This window comes from Micropterus salmoides, unplaced genomic scaffold (assembly GCF_014851395.1).
Source record: "Micropterus salmoides isolate LMB-PRFRI ecotype aquatic unplaced genomic scaffold, ASM1485139v1 Ms_hic_scaffold_13, whole genome shotgun sequence".
Classification (NCBI taxonomy): Eukaryota; Metazoa; Chordata; class Actinopteri; order Centrarchiformes; family Centrarchidae; genus Micropterus; species Micropterus salmoides.
In genome coordinates this window covers 3,751,424-3,765,780 of record NW_024040374.1, presented here as the reverse complement: position 1 = coordinate 3,765,780, position 14,357 = coordinate 3,751,424, and positions in this window count along the sequence as shown.

The following is a 14,357-nucleotide window of genomic DNA, read 5'->3' as shown; positions in this document are numbered from 1 at the left end:
AAAGAAAAAATGCTTGGAGACACAGTACATTTACATCAATATATTAAATCCATCAAAAAGTGACTGTGGTTGAATTATTTATCAGTCTGTCATCATCGGATTCAATTAATTGATACTACAGGCGTGCTATGACTCAACTAGTGAAAGGGCAAACCCTATATGTGGCCACTAGAGGACACTACCTGCACAATATAAAATAAGAACAACACCACATGGCCACTCTGTGGTGCATTACTCTGAACATGTAGACTATCATTCTGTATTTTTGTTTATTTTTTTAAGTAAATGTAACTAGTTTATCAAAATTAGTCAACTATTACAGATATTGGACATTTAGTTCAAGTATTTTCAGTTAAGATTCTGAAATGTTGAACAATGCAGTAACTGTGTGTGTACATAATTAACAGTTAAATAGCAGTTTTATGACTAGATTTGTCAAAATCACAATCAACTACCATTTCGTATGTGGTTACATGGACAAATAGGCTCATAAATGGTATTTTTGATCAGCACTTCTCATTAGGTATCGTGGTTGAGAAGTTCAAAGTCCCTTATGATCAACATTTGGTAACATACAGGCTTATAAGGTAAATTAAAATCAGGACACCATAAATATTGTAGTAGCAGTAACTCATAAGCATAAGTAACACGCTAAATACTAAATACTTGCATTTTAAAAGAGTTCACTTGTGTGTAAACATACCTGATCCACAATGGGTCTTATGGATGCTGCTTGTGTTTTTGAATGATTGAAAAAATCTACAAATACAATCAATACTGAAGGCACAATCATTTTTACACTGGTACTTATCAGGCTGCCCTCCCCAGTGCAAACAGTCTGATCTCATTGTATTCAGTGAGTATCAAAATAACACTTTCTCTGTTAAAGAAATACTTCCTGGTTTTGTTACAGCACCCAAAAACTCCCTAAATGCCTCTAAGCTCGCTGTTGATGTTTTGATACTCAGTCAACAATAAGCTAGGGATACATTTGGTGAGTTAGGGGCACTGTTGGATGCAAAATTGTTGCCAGGTAACAGATCCATTTGTTTTTTATGCTTAGAGCCTTGTTCAAAATGGTATGATTCTGTCTATAGCTCCTAATGTTTGTGTGTGGCTAGTAGAGATTAATGTGGATTTTGCTCTTTACAGCTATTGCAACTGCTGTGTGGTCAATAAAAAAAAAACCTTAGGTATACATTTATAAAAACACTGCAACTTAAATTAAGACTGTCACAGGGTAATTCAGCTTTTCTAGTTTTCAGTGAGCTTGGCATTTGCCCTCTTCTCAGGCAACATTAAACTATCTTAGAATCAAGAAAATGAACCATCAGGCGCTAACGTTTAGTTGTCACTTTGGCTAAGGAGCTCAACTTATGTTGTAACCATTGGCAAAATGGCAACGTTAGTAACATTATATAAGCATTTTTGGATTCAAAATGGGGATTTTCGCCAAAAGGTAACAAGTTGGCACCACAGAAAAGTGCTGTATCTTTCTCTTTGGAAAAGTGACCTGGTTAAAATCATTTCAGTGCAGTGATTCTCAATAGGTGATGTGTAAACATGATGCTCTAATTATGCATGTTTATGAAATTAGCACATTAGCGATTTCTGTCCTCATTCATAAACACCATACAGCAGTGTGGCAAAGAGAAGAAAATGGAAATAATCCTCGACAAGTGGTCAGATGATGCATGTGTAGTCACGTCTGACCTATAATTCATAATTATAACAGTAAGATAATTAAGATTCCAAGATGGATAACAGGAGCAGCTATTAGCAGGATAAGCTGGCATATTGTATGTGCTGCACATGCTAATTGATCATATCTTGATGATGACATGTCTGGTGCTTGTGTCTGGTGTTGTCATTAAGACGATTGCTTATGTATAGTAAGGAGGCTGCTTCTTTGCAACTCCAAATTAGGAAGGGAAATTTTATCTAATTGCAATTTACCCAACATTACCAGTAAATAAGTAATTTCAGCCATTTTTTTTTATAGTCAGTTTATATATCAGTCAACTTCAATGTACAGTGTTGTTTTTCCCTGCAGGTCATCTGCTCATACTGAAAATAGGTGTGCATCGGGTTGAAGGAAGGGTAAATTTGTTCTAAAGCAAATTAAATTGTGCTAGAATTGATGCATGTGTGTGCTTGTTTGCTTCTATAGCAACATTTTGGTATCAGCAATAATAAGTACAGTAGCCAATGCAAGTATTGTTTTGTTTGTTAATGTGTATTATTTTCTTAGTAGTAGTAATAGTAATAATAGTGATATTGCCTGTTTAACTCACCACTGTGCTTATCCGAGCAAACGAGAGATTACGTGTTCAGGTAAGACTAAGTAAATTATTAGTCACTGAGCTGTAGTAGGAAAGTTGACGCTGTGTGTTTTTATTTTTAGCCATGGCTCTCGGGATGGCAATTTCAGTCTGTCAGTCAGCCAGTCCACCACCTTGGAACACACTGATCACTACATCTCCCAAAAACCACTGGATGGATTTCCATGACAGTTTGGACAGACATTCATGTTTCCCTCAGAACAAATTGTTTTCACTTTGTTGATCCCTTAACTTTTCATCTGTCGCTACCATCAGGTCAAAATTTAAACGTTTCAAATACTTTGGTTTGTATTCCCTACTTACCTGTAGCCTACTTTGTTTTTAGTAGTAATTAGCAAATGTTAGCATGCTAACAGGCTAAACTAAGATGGTGAACATGATAAATAAACCTACTTAAAACAACATTATGTTTTCTTTTCTTCTGTCTATTCGCCTGTGCTATTAATTAACTAATGTTATATCCATAGAGGCTACTGAGCCTGCTTATGTTGCCAGCTCGTCTGGTTCAGGTACAACACTGGCAGCAGCATAATGTTGCTTGAAACTAGCAAGCTAGCCAACAAAGCTAGACAGCAAACAAATTGCAAGAGCACTTACAGTAATGTTACCCATGTCCAAGTGTGTTATTTAGTAAGTTTGTAACATCAACTCGAGATTTATAGCTACCGCCTCCTCTGTTTATGAACCCTCTGGCTGATTGTGACACCTTTGCTAACATAGCCAAACATCAAGCAAGCAGAACACCACAAGACATAGCAAGCCAACAGAAAGAAGACGAGCTCTGCATCTGTTCTGCAGCAATTTTGGCTCATGGCAACAAGTAAAAGACAGTCCGAAATTTGCTTGCCACTGTCTCTTTTTCTCTTCCTTGCTTTCTTAAACATCTTTAGTCTCTTTGGAGTTTCTGCCATGACATCCACACAGATAATACCAAGCTAGTTTCTTCCAAAGAACTTCCACACCTTTTGCTTCTTCTCATAGTTTGCTTGCTTAAGAGTTTTGTTGATAGAAATCTCCCCCGGGATTTTAGAACTGCATAGTGCCGGACAAAGCTTCCATGGGCCCGAGCCGCAAAGATAGTGACGTCATTCACCATGATTAGAAGTCAGTGTACCAACATTTATATTGAAGCTGTTATTGTAAGATAGAAATGATACATAGTGTTAACATGCTAATGTTAAAGCAACATTAGCATGTTAACACTGTCACCAAGCGGGAAGCTTCTGGTCAGTAATCTGATGTGAACGCGGAAGTCCTTGAAACCTGACTTCTATTGAACGGCCAGCAGGGGGCGACTCTTCTGGTTGCAAAAAGAAGTCCGGCTCCATTAGAAATAATGGCAAAATGACCCTACTTCTCAGCTGAATAATTACCTCAGTAAACACTTTCAAGATGAGTTTATGGTCTTAATCGCTAGTTTCATGTCTACTTCAATACAAAAGGATGTTCATTTAGTAAATTATGGTCCCATTTATTTTAAAATAGACCATAAAGCAGTATGTTTCAGGGCAGGATGATCTATGATTAACAAGTCGTTACCATGGCGATCTGTCAATCAGGCTAAAGCGGACTCATACCCACGGCACTGTGTAAATTTAACCAGCCCCGTTGAAAAAGTTTATTAGGAGTTGGCTGTTCACTTTCTCTGGCAAGTACATTTAGTTTTAAACCTGTTGTTCGCTAGACAAAGTTGTCAGCCCTGTTAAAATGACGTTTTGAGTTAACATAACGTATTACAGATGCACCTAGCTACGCAAGCTAGCTAGCACCGCACACGGCCGTTAGCTCAGCCGTCTCGTCCAAATATGGGCACTTCCTGGTTGCAAAAACTCAACATTTGATCAGGACATGTCGTTTAAGTCCCACATTAAGCAAATTTCAAGGACCGCCTTTTTTCACCTACGTAATATTGCGAAAATCAGGAACATCCTGTCTAAAAATGATGCAGAAAAACTAGTCCATGCATTTGTTACTTCTAGGCTGGATTACTGCAATTCCTTATTATCAGGCTGCTCGAAAAAGTCCATTAAGACTCTTCAGCTGATCCAGAATGCTGCAGCACGTGTTCTGACAGGAACCAGGAAAAGAGATCACATTTCTCCTGTTTTAGCTTCTTTGCATTGGCTTCCAGTAAAATCCAGAATTCTTCTTACCTACAAAGCTCTTAATGGTCAGGCACCATCTTATCTTAAAGAGCTCATAGTACCTTACTACCCCACCAGAGCACTGCGCTCCCAGAATGCAGGGTTACTTGTGGTTCCTAGAGTCTCCAAAAGTAGACTAGGAGCCAGAGCGTTCAGCTATCAAGCTCCTCTCCTGTGGAACCAGGTTCCAGTTTGGGTTCAGGAGGCAGACACCATCTCCACATTTAAGAGTAGGCTTAAGACTTTCCTCTTTGATAAAGCTTATAGTTAGGGCTGGCTCAGGTAGTCCTGAACCATCCCTTAGTTATGCTGCTATAGGCCTAGACTGCCGGGGGATTTCCCATGATGCACTGAGCTCCTCTCTCCTCTACTTTCTCTCCCTCTGTATGCAACCTTATCCCATTATTGCATGTTACTAACACAACTTCTCCCCTTTCTGGTAGTCTTGTGCTTTCTCGTCCCTCTCCTCTCTCCTCCTATCACTTCCTGCAGGTTTTCTGGCTCTGGAGCTGTGGAGTCTGGATCTGTGGCTGCGGGTCGCCTGCTGCCCCCGTGTTCCTGCTCGACACCCTCTACTGCAACGACTATTGTTGCTAGTCTTATTGTTATTATAATCATTAACATTACGATGGTTACCATTAACACTATTATAAATATCTGTACCATTTTTCATTTAGTTTATAGCAACATTACCTTCGCTGTCTGTACCTCTGTGTGTATATTGTGTAGGCTGCCTCCCTCCCCTCTCTCTCTCCTTACATCCCTCTCTCTCTCTCTCTCTCTCTCTTTCTCTCTCTCTCTCTCTTTCACTCTCTTTCTCTCTCTCTTTCTCTCTCTCTCTCTCTCACCCCAACCGGTCGAGGCAGATGGCCGCCCACCCTGAGCCATGGTTCTGCTCGAGGTTTCTGCCTCTTAAAAGGAAGTTTTTCCTTGCCTCTGTCGCCTAGTGCTTGCTCTTGGTGGGAACTGTTGGGCTTCTGTAAATATCATCACAGAGTACGGTCTAGACCTGCTCTTTTATGAAAAGCGCTGTGAGATAACTGTTGTTGTGATTTGGCGCTATATAAATAAAATTGAATTGAATTGAACATGTTGGCGCCCTATCAGCCAAAACGGCGATCCACAAACCAACGGGTGACGTCATGATGGCTACGTCCATTTCTTATATACAGTTTATGATTATGACTTTGAGCATGTTAGCATGGCTGTAGACTCTGGTTGTATTCAGAACGTCTACTACATGCTACAAGCGACCACAATATGCAGTACATGGGCTACTGCTTTTCATAGTAGTATGCAGTATAAAACAAATCAATTTTGCAGTATGCTAGGCCAAGCTTTGTTTTCTAATTTAATCTTTAAGGAGAAACAAATGTAACAAATGTCACATTCTAGCTAGCTGCATTTGTCCTACTACACATAATAAAGCCATAATGCTTAAGCTAAGCCATCTAAGCTAATTTTTTAAATCACAAACACAGCAATGTTAACCTAAGCGAGCTATTAATAAGAAAACAACACAACATACATAGCTTAAATCTAACGTAGAGTTATATTTTATGTTATCAGGGACAGAGCAGTTATATTCTTCTTTGTCCATCACTGAGGCAGGGATGCTGCTGTTTGCTGTTTTCACCAATGACCGCTTGTTGAGACTGCCTGGTGAAATACAGATTTTTAAAAGAAAAATACTCGTTGTGACCTCTCTAGGCTTGTGTTGTGGGACACAATACGCAAAGCAGACTGGTCATCCTGCAGATTTTCCTTTTGTTTGCATATTGGATACTACATTCTACACTTTGGCCAAATCAATATATACTGCTAGTATAATAGGCAGTTTCAAACACAGCTTTTGTTTTGTTTGATCGTACTTCAGCTAAAAGGGTTTTCTTTTTTCCATTTCCATTCCAGTTTATTCCTGTTAAAACTACTATTTTACACGCACCTTTTCATTGTGACATTGCTCATGAATTATTTAAATGTTTAAATGTCTGCATATTATGGGCTGTTGGGAAGACAAAATAGAATCACAGTATAGTCACACATACAGTTGAAATCAAGGCATGTGTTGAATTTGTTACATCCAATTAACCACTACAAGATTAAAGATCTGGAAGTACCTCAGTAATGTTTGCTTGATTATACAAAGTTTGGCTTGCCTTGATGTAGCTATCTATATATGTTACATGTATTCTTGACAGACACTTTAGGTTACATTTTAAAATGAAAATTTTTAATGCTATGAGCACAACAAATTAAATTTTATTTACCTCCATCATATACATTTAAGAGAGGTGCATACCACTAGTTGTAAATGATAATATTGTTGGTGTTTCTTGGGGTGAAGTGGTCCTTTAAGGCATTTTAAACAAGGAAAACAACAGACATATTGACTTTTCTTAGTAGGAAAAGTGTTACTAATAACATTAAGAATGGCTCCGTTCTATTTAAGTGTCTCACTAAACCATGTCAGTGTGAAAGTGAGCCAGCATGCACAGTACCAGAACCCTGAAATTGAAGCAGCTAACGGATATTCAGCAGTCATTAATTTCATTATTCACACTTGTGCTTTTCCTGCTGTGACAGGTCAAAATGTCTTCTGTGAAAAGGTCCTATTGGCATAATGTGTCTCTTTTGAGAATTAATTCCTGGTATTGATTTGAGGTCACGCTAACTTAAATTTCCTAAAACTAATCTGCTGTCAGACAGGGATTAGGATAAGAATGGAGATGTCTTGAATTTGTAGTCTAGAGGGTGTTATTCTTTTCAACAGGTGATGCTTCCTCGAGGAGCATTTCAAGGAATAGATGCTTATTCATGTGAATTCAAGCTTCCACATAAACCCGCACTCATTCATAGCTGGAAAGGGTGTGTACAGTGTATTCAATTGTGGTCATCAGTCCGTCTGTCAAAGGAATATGCTGACTATATACAATGTTGTCAGATAAAACAAGAAAGCAGGTTTATACCCGCATCCCCTTCGTACAACACTATCAGCTGTTCAGCCAATGAAAAGCAGCTATACACCTTATTGCTGTTAACCGAAGTCATATAGTCATCATTCCCTCGCATGACGAGCACTTCACTTGAGATGGATTTATTGAAAGGAGGCAAAAGTCCTAATGAGAGATGCGATTAATATCTTAATATGTTGGCTGATACATGGGTTTACAACTTTGCTATACTACAGCATTGCAAAAAAAACTATAATGATCTGTTTTCCGCAAAACTATATAGTTCAAAAAATAAGGAGATCCTGATCACAAAGTCAGAACTTAAAGTTCTGAATGAGTCATCACAACTTTACATTAGGTGAACTGGGGGTAAAATCACAGTTCATCTGAGCTTCACTTTTTTTAGTCACACAAAGATATTCAACAAAAATTTCTCTTTTGTTTCTAAATAGAAAGATGCTCATATATTCAAAATACATATCAGTTAAAATTTGTTAATTTTCTCTGGTTTTCATGTTTGCATGCATAAAAAACTTTTTACTGCTGCAATGGTGTTCTTATTAAATATAAAATATACTTTGCTAATGCATTTTTTTATTATTAACTTTTAAAAATTTTAAATGATTTCTGACGAATATGCTATATAAGCTCCTAACAGAGCTATATGTAGTTCTTTAATTAAATTAATCACTTTTTTATTGCCTATCTGTGGACAGGTTATAAACTCACATAAAAATTTACCATTTGCTGCTTCCTATGTGGAGAAATCAGGTCGGGTTTTCTGCAAAAACTATTGGTTTACATAGGCTGTGATGATCATGCACACTCCCAGGCTTCCAAAAACACGGTCAACAGCAGAAAGATGTTTCAGTCACAGAGCGACCTCTTCTTTTTTTGGATATAAAAACGGGACAAATAAGATTAATAATTAGATAATGTTAGCTTGCCAGCTAATGCCACAAGTTGCTAACGTTATCTATTGCAAAATACTATAGTTGTATGGCTTGCCACATTACATTACCAGCCAACGGGATCCATATTACTATCCTGTGTACCTTGATTTTAGCCTGCAAGAAATTATGTAACTGTACAAAGCAAATGTGGAATGATTTGTTTCTAAAACCAATGGAAGGAGGGTCAGCCAGATTAGCATGGATCTGGCATTGTTTGCTTCATAATGTTCAATTTAGATCTCAGTCGCTGTAACTTATATGACCCACAAAATCTATAATAATGCAACATAACAATGGAAGACCCATTCAGTAAGTTACAGTAATATACGTACAGTAACATCATTACTACGCTGTAACTGTTATACGAAAGTATAGCAACAATCTCATGTATAATATTCAGTCTAGCTCACTAACCATTTTCATTATCATCCAATAAATTTAGATATGCTAAGCCTCTCCAATGAAAGATACACAAAAGGTTATTGAGAACTGGCTGCTGGTCTGTTAAATGCAGTCAGTGTAACGTTACAATGCAACGAGCATGGATTAGTTCAACATAAAGCTGATAAAAATATTACCGTATTGTTGCAGTGTGAGTTTACCTGAATTTCGTTTTGTGTGATGCTGTCTCTGGTGTGTCAGTTTCTGTTTTGGCACGCTCATTAGTTAGTGGAAGGTAGTGGTTGCAATCTGAAACCTCACCACTAGAGGCCGCTAAAACTACACACGGCCCCTTTAAGTAAATTGAAACAGTGTGCACAATTGTAAATTGATAGCAGGCATGAAACCTAAAAAATGAAAATTTTGCAGAAAACTCTTGCTCAGCAAAGATGTGAAACATCAAATTATTTATTTCAACCAGTATGAATATTACTTGTATAAAAAAATAGGATATCAAATAACAAATCAATTACAAATCATTCATTTGATCTAGCTCTGACAGACAGCTTAAGCACTTTATTATTTTGTAGACAGGTAACAAAAACAAGCATACCCAACGATACAGGATACTGGAAATTGTTTACAGGTAACTTTATAAGTTGGGTGAGCTAGCTAGCGAGCTATATAGCTAGCATTCACACTACCTAGCAAACAAATTTAACTAAGGCTAACATTTTAACTAGCAAGCAAGATAGTATGGCCAGCTGGCTACCATGCTCCCTAGCTAACGTTAATAAGCTTGAGGTTTTTAACAATTCATGCTAGACTCTTTGCTGTTTACTAAAATTATGCAATCAATTGTGATACATAATGTAAAACCACACTTAACGATTATCTCCTGGCTCGTGCAGAGTCTGTATGTTTGGATGTCAGTTTGCAAAACCTTTGTTTACATTTCCAAAGAATGCGTTTGAGGTCTTCCTCATTCTCCTCCTGATCTAACAGGTGATCAACAAGTAATGTGGGGGAGGTGTGGGTGGGTTGAAATGTGGGGGAACAAATACAGAAATGCTCATTGGTGTCATTTACACTGGGGACGCTGGGGACATGTCCCCACCACTTGTTTAAAACTAATAATATTTTGTATAATATTACTAATTAATTTAATTTAATAATTATTATAGTACAAAATAATTAATATTTTGTACTATAATAATTTGTTAAAAAATGTTCTGAATTTAGTAGCTTGCAGTTTAATAACAAATGAAAATGCCTTTAGAAAGGTTTATTTGCACATTAAGAAAACATGCAATGCAATTAAATTATAGAAGAAATAATTGTGCATTTTCCAAAAAAAAGAACTTAAGCTAAAGAAACAAGCTACTGACTATAAAATGACCCAAAAACATGTATGCACCATTTAGTAACTTCTTGACACAGTTTCATTTTGGTCAAGTTTTTAGTTCTCTCCCTCATTAGAAAGAAGAAGAAGAAACCTTTTATTGTCACATACAATTCATTCTCTGCATTTAACCCATCCCTCAAGGGAGCAGTGGGCAGCCACTGTCCAGATGTATGTATAAGTGTCTAGTCAACGGCACTGACTGGAGAACCTAACATGTTTTTGATGGTGGGGGAAACCGGAGCACCCAGAGGAAAGCCACGCAGACACGGGGAGATCATGCAAACTCCACACAGAAAGGCCGAGATGACCGGAGTTTGAACCTGCGACCTATTTGCTGTGAGGCCACCGTGCCGCCATGCCTCAGCAGGGATGATATTACATAAGTAAAGCTGATCTACAGGAGAAAAAGATCTGAATGCGACACAGAATGCCTGAGAGCTGCATTGCATGATATTCTGTTATATTTTGTCACCAGCCACCAGAATTTTGTGCTTCATTTTACATAAATAAAAACATTTCCACCATAAGTTGATGCAGAAACATTCACCAGAATGCAGGATATGAAGTGTGTAATGATCAAAATCAAAAGGTCCTCCCAGACCCCCTGCTTATTTATCTCGGCATTGAGACTAACTTTAAAACACTTTTTAAGGATCTTTTTGTCTAGTTCTCTTGAACCTAATGTTGCATATCGTGATGTCTCGTGTGTTAAGTGTCTCTTCACACCCCTAATCTGAGCATCTCTGTCCCCACTACTTTTCATCACAAAGTAATAAGTAATAAGTCGGAACGTTCAGATTTGAAAAATCTGTGTTTTAGTGGAGTAGACCGCTTATAGCTGTTTGACACAGTTCATAAAGTCTGTTCATGAACGTGCCACATTGCTACTGGTGGTGGGCCTGACACTCACTATCAAGAACCCTATTTAAAATTAGAAAATCCTGCTTTCTGTGTTTGGCTGAGCTCAAACACACACACACACACACACAGAGCAAAGTCAGTAGTCAGCAGAACAGACAGGGCACGGTGGAAAATCTCCCTTGCATACATATTCTGTTTTACTCTAAGTCACAGCACTGTCACGGTCAACACGTGTTTTTGTGACATTGGAGGCTCAGTTCTCTCTGGAATGGGTTTGGTGAACTTACAGTAAACACAATGACATCAGTGTTTTTTAATAACCTTTATGAAGCCATTTGGAAAACTCTGAATCAGTCACAGCCCTGCTTGCCACCTTGACAGATAGGGGTGCCCTCAACCTTAAAAATTCCTACTAAATATTTATGATGGTGGACAGTATGTTGATAACCTGGAAATTCCTATTGAAGATTTCCTAGTGTAGGCAACATGAAGCAACTCTTAGCAAAAATGCACTACTGAGGCCTTGTTCCTTTACCAATTAGATTAATTAAAGCTAGCTCTGATGTACTAATGATCTTCTGTGTCCCAAAATTTGTAATCATTTTATGAACTTTTAAGTATCATTAAGTGAGAGATCAGACTATTATTACAAGTGATGTGGTACACTCTGGGGGTTTAAATGATGGCCATCTGTGCAAAAAACAATGTGAAAGGGGAGAAAGATTAATGTAGAAGCCGTAAAATTAAATCTAATACCCTGAGATAATCATGGAGACAGACGTAACAGTGACTAACGGGATGAATATATTTAGGCCTGGGGACACTAATTTTGGATTATATTAGGTGTACCAGGGGTATTATTAGATCCTGGAACCCATTTCAGCAGTTCTTTAAATCTCCTCCTTGTGTAGGCCATAATGACACTCTTCAATGTGTAAGCCATAACAAATGAAGATGAAGGTCATAAACACTGAAGGGGAAACACAGGAAAATGGATAGAGGGGATTTGACATCAAAATTAGCATCCAATAAACCTGCCAGACAGTGCTCTGTGGATGTCAAATTAAAGTTAATAGTCGAAAAAAAGCCATAATATATAATAAACTTTCACTAAGAACATTTTTTACTGGTACAAGCTAAATTAACTGAATAGGTTTTTATTTTTAAAAGTCTATAAATTATATAAGCATTAAGACCTACAGCATGACAGTTGCAATACATAACATCTACTTGTGGATTGCAGATGAAACAGATCACATTGATGTTAATTAATCTGTAAGTAAAATAGAGTTGTTTCTTTTCAGATTTTTAACAAATGGACTCCATTTTAAGTCAAATTTCTTCTGTTGATGAGGTCCATCTCTGATATGCTATATAGTGAGAAATACATTATTAAGATCAAAATCCTTTACACTGGAAAAGGTTAATCCTAATGGAATGATGTTCTTTCTTGGAATGATGGTTTTGTATAATGTCAGTAGTTTGGCAGGTATTTGCTCATAAACCAAAGTATTGTATTTTGACATTTCACTTAAAACCACAAATGTCAGTCTCATGGTTGTACCAGAGGAAAAGTCAATGGATCACTAAAGTCATTAGGGTCCATCCTCTGGAAACCATAAATGTCAGTCCAACAGTTGAGATTTCAGTTTGGAAATAACAGTGAAAATAACTGCTTACAATGACATGGATTCGCTATACACCACTGCAGGAAAAACAATTGTAAAAGAAGGAAAATTCATTTTGAATAAATTATGAATTGGTTTAGGGCAGCGCAGTGGTACAGCACTGTCGCCTCACAGCAAGAATGTTGTGGGTTGAAACCCCAGACTTTCTGTGTGGAGTTTGCATGTTCTCCCCGTGTTCGCGTGGGTTCTCTCCGGGTGCCCCAGCTTCCTCCCAATGTCCAAAGACATGTTTAATTTAATGACCACACAGCCAGGCTGGTGGAATTTGTTTCCAGTACAGCTTTTTGATACAGGTTCCAACATTTAGACAATATATATTTAGACATTAACATATAAAGTAGTAGTTTGATATAAAGGGCAGTAGTGAAGGCGAAGGGTGCAGGATGGGAAGTATCAGAAATTATCATGTGGGCTCTGCATAGTGTCCGTTTGTGATAGAGTGATTCAAGGGATGATAAAGGTGAACCGATAACTTTAGATGGTCTGTTAATGATATGCTGTAATTTCTTCCGGGAAAATGAGTCAAGACTGCCAAACCAGACTGTGATGGATGAGTTGAGGATGCTTTCGACGATGGCCATGTAGAAGCGGAGCAGGAGATGAGACCTTACTGTAAATTTCTTAAGCTGTCGAAGATAAAAAAGTCTTTTGTAGATATTATCTGTGTTGATTTTCCATTTAAGATTGTTACTGATGTGTATCCCAAGAAATTTTAATGTATCAGTGGTGGAGATGGGTTTGCCATCAATGAGCACACACCCCCCGCGACCCTGTATGCAGGATAAGCGGTTGACGATGGATGGATGGATGGATGGATGGATGGATGGATGGATGAATGGATTGGTTTAAATTTTTAAGGCGTTGATCAACAGGAAGCAAGACATTATTTCATGATCTTCCTTCTTAAAAGGTCTAGTCTTCAGATAATAAGTGGTATTTGAAATGTGTTAAATGCCAAACAGAGCTGGGAGACTGTGCATGCCAGACCATGTGAAAGAAAAATTACTTGATGAAGTAAGGACGTGCAAAATTTTTGCTTCCGCCAGAGGATTTCCGATTAGTCATTCAGGGAGACAGAGAGAGACAAAGATGGTGTCTGACTGAGAAATCTACAATACAAGCAGTCCTCCAGCTGCCGCGTCATGAAGGTCACACATCCCTGATCAACTATGTGGGCGAACATTTTTCATCACTCTCCCTTTGAGGCCTGCTTCCTCACGTTTGAAAAGAATTTTGAATCACGCATAGATTCAGGTTCTGCTCACTGTAATTTTTGCTGGATGACATTAGCAGGCAGCGAAAAGTAGAATTGTGCAAACTGTAATTGAAAGAGCTCGTGTGAGCACAATTTCCTTTCTGAGCTGACAATGTTGACATTGACATTTGCTTTTTGCACGTTGTTTTTCTATTTTACTACATAACGGGTGATTCAGTGGATACATTTGTCATAATTGGCAGATGAGACTGGAAAATGAGGATTAATGGAGAACCCATGCCTTCCTACAGCTGTGTCACTCCTGACCAGAAACAATCACCAACAATTTTTTATATTTCATGTCACTGGGTGGAGGGTGGGTTTGCAAAGTTTCAGTGTCCCCATGACAATAGTAACTCCTGGCACGAGAGGAC